Here is a 7,836-nt window from a genome sequence, read left to right on the forward strand (position 1 = left end):
ACGCAGACGAATCTTGTGTATACAAGAAGGTCAGTGGGAGAAAAATTTCTTTTCTAGTATTATATGTCGACGACATATTACTTATCGGAAATGACATTCCTATGTTGAACTCTGTCAAGATTTGGCTTGGGAAATGTTTTTCGATGAAGGATCTAGGAGAAGCACAGTACATACTGGGCATCAAGATTTACAGAGATAGATCTAAGAAGATGATTGGACTTAGTCAAAGCACTTATATCAATAAGGTGCTTGATAGGTTCAAGATGGCAGACTCCAAGCAAGGCTACCTACCCATGTCTCATGGAATGCCTCTAAGCAAGACTCGGTGCCCAAAAACACTCGATGAGCGTAGACGAATGAATGGGATTCCATATGCATCATAGATTGGTTCAATAATGTATGCTATGATATGTACACGCCCGGATGTTGCGTACGCACTCAGTGCTACGAGCAGATACCAGTCAGACCCAGGAGAGGCACATTGGACTGCTGCCAAGAATATTCTGAAGTACCTGAAAAGGCACAAAGATGACTTCCTGGTCTATGGTGGAGATGATGAATTAATTGTTAAAGGCTATACGGATGCAAGTTTCCAAACCGACAAAGATGATTTCAGATCACAGTCTGGGTTTGTCTTCTGCCTCAACGGAGGTGCAGTAAGTTGGAAAAGTGCTAAGCAAAGCACCATTGCGGATTCTACAACTGAAGCGGAGTACATTGCTGCACATGAAGCAGCAAAGGAAGCTATATGGCTAAGGAAGTTCATAGGTGAACTTGGTGTAGTCCCCTCCATTAAAGAACCAATAGCCCTATATTGTGATAATAACGGAGCTATTGCACAGGCAAAGGAGCCTAGACACCACCAAAGAGTCAAGCATGTACTTCGTAGATTTCACCTTCTACGAGAGTTCGTTGAAAGAAAAGAAGTCGAGATAAGCAAGATTGGAACTGATGACAACATCTCAGATCCATTGAATAAACCTCTGCCGCAGGCAAAGCACAACTTGCACACTGCAGCTATGGGAATCAAGCATATTGGAGAATGGCTTTGATGTCCTTGTTTAATGTTTTAAAGTTTTAGAGTTTAATACTTTGTAAAACATTATTGGTTAATCATTCACAATAAATGAATAGAATTCATTTTTCCATTTAATTTGTGGTTTATTAAATGATGAGTCCCTTCAATTTGACAAAATATTCAAGATAGACTGTCAGGACCAGTCATGTGACTAAGAAATGTCTATCAAGTGAACTTGAATGTCAAAAGTTGAAAATGGTCCCTGGTCGGAGTTTTCTATAAAAGATGGACGCATAGAAAACGTCAGACGGCTAGAATGCAAGATGACTAGTAGTTCTGTTTCTTTTGCATAGATACTTACTTTGGGAAGACTAGTATCGGACAGACCTATGAAACTTTACTGTAAGAGATGAAAATCTCTCATAAGTAAATTTCATTAAAATTATTAGACACTAAATCCTCAATACCTGAGTGATTTGAGATTACTTGTTTGAGAACTGCTTACTTTGACGTTGACCAACCGTCGCACCGTAAAAGGAGGCTATATAAGGCAAAGCTCAGGTCACCTATCAAACAAAGTCTAATCTCAAGATCGCAAGATTGGGATTGTCCTCCCATAAATCGGGATGAGATGCTTAAAAGTTGTACAAGGCCACTCGAAGAGCTAGAAACTGTAAAATGCATGGCCGTGCTCAGATGAATCATAGGCTATGATTATCTGTTTATTTGATCAGTTGAACTCTGAAACCGAGAAACACCTCTGGACGTAATAAGGATGACAACTCTTACCTTATGTTCAAGAGCAAGCATCGAGCGACAAAGGAATTAGGAAATGCACACTTGTTCCTAAGGACAAGTGGGAGACTGAAGGAAATAATGCCCTTGGTCCAAGTATTCATATAATGTTAAGTCTAATAAATGCGGTTCAGTATTAATTAACAAGTTAATAATTCAGTGAGATCAAGTGAGCTGAATGTCTAGCTAGAGGCCGTTTCAGTTCAAGTGGAATTAATGATATTAATCCACAACTTACTCTTGACTGAACCCGTAGGGTCACACAAATAGTACGTAAACGGATCAAGTATTTAATGGCATTAAATACTCCATCTATGGATATTCGGAATTGACGGATCTTGGTTTCAGTGGGAGCTAAGATCGTCAAAGGCAACCAAGTGAATACTCCGGAAACGATGATATTGCCAGAAACGGAAATATTGAACATATCGGAAATATAAATATTATCCAAGTCGTAGATGTTGCCGGAAACGGAAACATGGTACGTATCGGAAAATATTATTGGAAATGGAAATCTTGCCGGAATCGGAAATATTGCCGCAAACGGAAATATTGTCAGAATCGGAAATATTATCGAAATCGGAAAAGAATTCCGGAAACGGAAATATTAAATATTTGTTCGAAACGGAAATTAATTCTGGAATCGGAAATATTAAATATTGTTCGTATCGGAAATAAATTCCGGAATCGAGAATTTAATCGGAAGCGTATCGTACGAATTAGCATCGGACGAGGCCTGCCAGACGAAGGCCCAACACGAAGCCGGGCCATCGCCCAGCAAGCCAAAGTGCAAAACACACGCCAAGCCTTGACCAGGCCCAGCGCAAAAGCCAGGCCCAACCGAAGCTTTCGGCGCGCATGCGGAGCAAGGGCTGCAGTGGGTCTTGCGTTGTGCGTGGGCCGCAAGGCCTGCGTGCGGTGCATTGTGCCACTCGTGTGTGTTATTCGGAATCCTAAGGCTATCGGGATTCGTCATATGATTAAATCTAATCCTAATAGATAAAGTTTGTTTAATTAGAATCCTAGTAGGATTATAATTAAATAGATTTGTATTCTAATATGATTGTAAGTCCTTTCCATAAACTCTATAGATAGGTGCCTAGGGTCACAGATTTATACACATCAATTGAAGTATTCAAAGGTAAGATTTTGGAGCAAAGAATCAGCCCAACACTTGTAGCCTATTAGCCGAAAATTCCTAGAACCTTAAGGGCGATTCTAGTTGGTCAAGCTTAAGGCGGATCCGGACGTGCTGTGGACTATCTACGGAGGGACGACACTTGGAGTCCTAAAGACTTGTTCTTGTTCGGTTCGGGCGCAGCTAGGGAGGGCACGCTACAAAGTGTATACATCTAAACTATGCTAAATGATTATGTGTAAATAATATGTTTCCTGGCATTAAGGTTTTCCGCATGATTTATGTTTTGTCTTATGTATCATAACCTAACAGTATGTCCCCTCCCTAAAGAGTTTAATGCTATACTTGGTTGGCCCATTATGGTAGAGCCTTGCTTGCCTAGTGTTGAAGAACACTTCTTTTCAACCTTTGAAAGGTATTTGAGTCTTGAGCCCCCACTCTTGAGTGCCATTGTACATGGGCGAGGGTTGGATTCATCCCTTTTTGTTGCTCATTTTGCTAGAATAGACATCCCCAAGGTCTGTCGCTTGAGGGCCTTGAATTTTTGCATCTTTGCTCGTTTCCTCTTTTCGAAACATGGCCTTGCAATGACAATGCCGCCATAATAGAGAGTGTAGAGCAGTTTTCTTGTGGCAGAGACCCAATGCCGCTTGTAATTGACGACACACTGCTAGGCCTTGATATGTTGAAATCGGACCCATCTCCCATGCTTTCAGAGTTTCAGGAAGCCCGGTGCTACTTCAAGTAAGTATCTGAATTTTTTTGTATATTAAAATTTGTAGTTTTATTTAGAACATTGAATATTGAACTGCTTTTTTGTATCTTCCCCAAGGTTTGGCTTATGGAGAGGCTCATGTCGGTGGCACCACCAGAAAACATGGCAAGCTATAATAGAAACGATTTCAATGTACGGCCCATGCTGTATGGCCGGCTTTCTTTGAATGAGTGGCGTTGTGCACTCTCGGAGATTGGATCCTGTATCAGGTGGATAATTCCGTTGTGGGAAATTGCTTCCATGAGGCATGCACCTGATGCTTCTCTTTTGAGGGTGCCTAGACTTTCTACATTAGTCTTCTACTCTCCTGCTCGAGTAATGAGACAATATGGCTTGAGGAAAAATATTCCGGATTGTGCTATGGAGCATCCGAAGCCTATTGTACTGAATCCCAACCATCTTGCACGGTGGAGGAAGTATTGGATTGCCAAACCTTGTTTGAATATTAAATTCCTGCCCGAGCCTGCTACTCTGTCTGCGGGGTATGTTGTGTGGATGAAAGGTCCAAGCCAGAGAGACGCTTCTTCCTCCGAGTCTGTGGGAGCCAAAGGTTCTAAGGCTAGACATCCTGCATCAATTGCTTATGAGGAGAGTGATGAGAGCGTGGCCCATTCGGTGCTTGACCGTTCCGGATCCAGAGGAGGTTCATCATCATCTCGCCTTGGAAAGTTTGCTTGTTCCTTCTCCCGCCGCTTGGGCAAGGGGAAGATGGACGAATGAATGCAAGAAGGGAAAGGCGATAGGACTCAAGGCGCTAAGGCTCAAGAGCATAGTCGCCCAACCCCAGAACTTTGTAGGCTGGATGTGTTTGAAAATTGTATTTGTAGGAAATGTGTTTAGGAGTGTGTTTAGAAAGGTGTTTGGTGGAAGTGAAAAGGCTTGAAATGACTTTGCTTCACTTGATTTCGACCTTGTAATCGAATTAGCTTGAATTAAGGCCTTATATCCATTTGAATAAGAGTCATTAGAAAATCGTGCCAAATTCCGCTTGAACATGCTTTTTATTTGCACATTTGGAATGAAACACCAACAATTGAACTTTGATTTTTGAACTTGATTTGATTTTTAGGATGCCCTTAATTGAGGAAACTTGGATTTTTTTGAATATTGAGGTGGTCGGGCCTCGGAATGACGTTGCCTATGTGTCCTGTTAAGAAATCAGGCCGAACGTAGTTCTAACCAACAAAACTTTTTGAAATTGAACTTGAATTTGAATTTAGACATAGAACTTCTTGAGTTGATCCATGTTCGTCAAAGAACGCAACTCAGTCCCATCGACATCTGTTAATTCAACTGCTCCCCCGGAGAGGATCTTCTTGACAATGTATGGCCCGACCCAGTTGGGTCTGAATTTTCCACTTGGATCCATGTCGCTCTTGCGAAGGCCTTTCAGGACAAGCTTGCCTTCTTTGATGTTTCGGGTTATGACCCTTTTGTTGAAATGTTTGGCCACTCGACACTGATAGACTTGTACATGGTGAGCGGCTTGAAGCTGACGCTCATCGAGCATGACTAGGTCATCGTATATTGATTGTACCCATGCAGATTCTGGGATTTTGCTTTCGAGGACTTTTCCTTAAAGAAGGTAGTTCCAGCTCAAGAGGTTGTACCGCTTCCATTCCGTAGACCAATGAAAATGGAGTTGCGCCGGTTGAAGTGCGAATTGAAGTTCGATACTCCCACAATGCAAAGTGTAGTTTCTGGGGCCAGTCTTTGTAATTGGTTGTTGTAGGGGTTTTTTTTGTACCCTTCCTGCATTTGTTGGATTTTCTTTCCCCTACAGGTTTTGTAGATTTTTTAATTTCGAAGGAATCGCCACCAAACAATATTTAAGGGTCCAGTTTGGAAAGACCAAAGTTGAGTCTTGTGGAAAAGGCATTGAATCTTAGAAACCGGATGGGTGAGATCCGGGCAAGGGAACGAAATGCTTATTTTGCGAGCTTTTGAAAGTATATTCGAGCACATGACAAGGATGCATGCATTTTAGAACATATAAATTGCTATTTGTATGTGGTCACTTTGCTTTAAAGTTAATTAAAGGAAGCTATGACCGGTTTGTACAAGAATTATCTTTGTTAAGCGTGATGTAACGTTTTTTATGTTATTGAATTTAGCATGTGAGGTGATGAAACCAATAAACATGTAAAGCATCATCACAAGATAGTAGGAATTATAGGAATGCGTACAAAACCACATCACCTTGGAAAAAGGTGAGTAAAGAGTGCGGAATTGAAATTGCAAAAGTAAAGGTGCGATATTGAAAGTGCGATATTGAAATGCGATATTGAAATGCAATATTGAAATGGTATTATTGTACTTGAGATCCGAACGTCAAACAACTACTTAATAATAGGTGTGCCCGACACAGATTCAATTCTAAAAAGCTCCACTTTAGATGAGTTTCTCATCGTAAAGTATCTTTGATTTTGGTTATTAAAATAGAAATTGAATATTGAACTTGAATATTGAACTTGAATATCGAAATTAGGAATCTTGAATCTTAAATATTAGACCTTTTAATGTTAAAAAGGCCTCACCTTTAATGTGCTCCATAACTTGAAATTGATTCTAGTTTAAGGAAGTGATTGCAAACAACCTTAAACATCAAGGAATCTTGAAAACGGGACTTGCATTTGAACATAAAAAATGAATGTTCATGTGTTCTAGTTTGGAAAAGGGTTTGCACTTTTTCAAACATCCTTGAACTTGTATAAAGTTGGGGTGTTTGAAGATTTGGAGATGATTGTTGTAAGGAATACTTTGAACAGTGAAAGCTTCAACTTACTAATCATGTTTTTTGAAAACAAAGCATAAAGATTGAAACCTGAATTTCATTTGAGGGGGAATTTCAAGTATTAAATCCCCTCAAAGATTACTCCTTTTTTTTGACATTTCCTAGTTCAAGTGTGTGTATGAACATAACAAGAGCATCGTTGGAAAATTTGAAATAATATAGGTAGAAACTTTAATTAAATCTTGGTAATTTGTATTAGGTATTCGAAATTACCTAGTTAGGGTTAGGTTGGTTTTCCGGTTAGTGCTCCCAATTGCTTAAGTGTTTGGAAATTGAAATGGAAATTGTAGATTTGAACTTGAATTTTGCATTTGATTTTAAGAGCAGAATTTTGGATTATGATGTTGTATTGAAAATCTGCCTCCCCAAATGCTTAGAAAATTAGGGTTTTTATAGGAGATTAAGCGGCTAAAATCCAAAAGCCACCTGCGCCTGGCACAGGCCCAGCGCCTGGCGCTAGTGACGTGGCCCAGAATCCGCCAAAACAAGGACGATGACGCCGTCCTTGGTTTGTTTTGTATTATTGTACCTTCATACTATTCGTACAAATTTGGCACGTAGTGTTTGCTTGGAAGTTAAGGCTTGGTTTGCGTCTAAAAAAAGTCCGTTTTTGAATTTTGGATCTCGTGTTTGTACTCGGTTTTACGGGACGGGGCCCGACATGCTCGGTTTTGTGGGTCGGCGCCCGAATTAGGATTCCTTAATGTCATTTTGACTGGAAAAGGCCTTTTAAAACCAATGGAGATTTCCGTTAGGTGAGATTGTATTTGGATTTTGAAATTGATTTATGGAAATTGAATTTTGTACCGAGTTCCGTAATGGGAACAGGCTCGGGGATTGGACTTTGGATTTTGGAACATACTTTAGCAGTTGGGACTTCCATATGGAGTTGCACCAACCACCTAGCAAGGATAATAATATCGTCATCATCCCATTAGGGGAGACACGAATTAGGTGTCTACAGAAGCCCCCACTTTGACTGAGCGTTCGGTTAAGAAAGAGAAAGTTAAAGTTTTTGAATAGGGACGGAGAACGTGTAGGGGAATACAGTTAAATACATATTAACATGTGCGGAACAATCCCCAAAGCCAGGAAGCATGTATAAAGTACAAATTAAGCAAACTTACATTCGAAGCGTGTTTTCCCTAGTTTATCGATTAACGAATACGAACAAAGAATTCTAATTTTTGTTCCTCTATACATTCAGATCCGTATGAAACGGAGGGACAGACGCGTTCAGATCCGTCTTGAGATTCGTAGCTTAGACAACACTCGAGAGTTTTTAGCTTTTAGGGAAGAACAGTATGAACGGAGGC

The sequence above is a fragment of the Spinacia oleracea genome, chromosome 4 (genome assembly GCF_020520425.1).
Source record: "Spinacia oleracea cultivar Varoflay chromosome 4, BTI_SOV_V1, whole genome shotgun sequence".
NCBI lineage: Eukaryota > Viridiplantae > Streptophyta > Magnoliopsida > Caryophyllales > Amaranthaceae > Spinacia > Spinacia oleracea.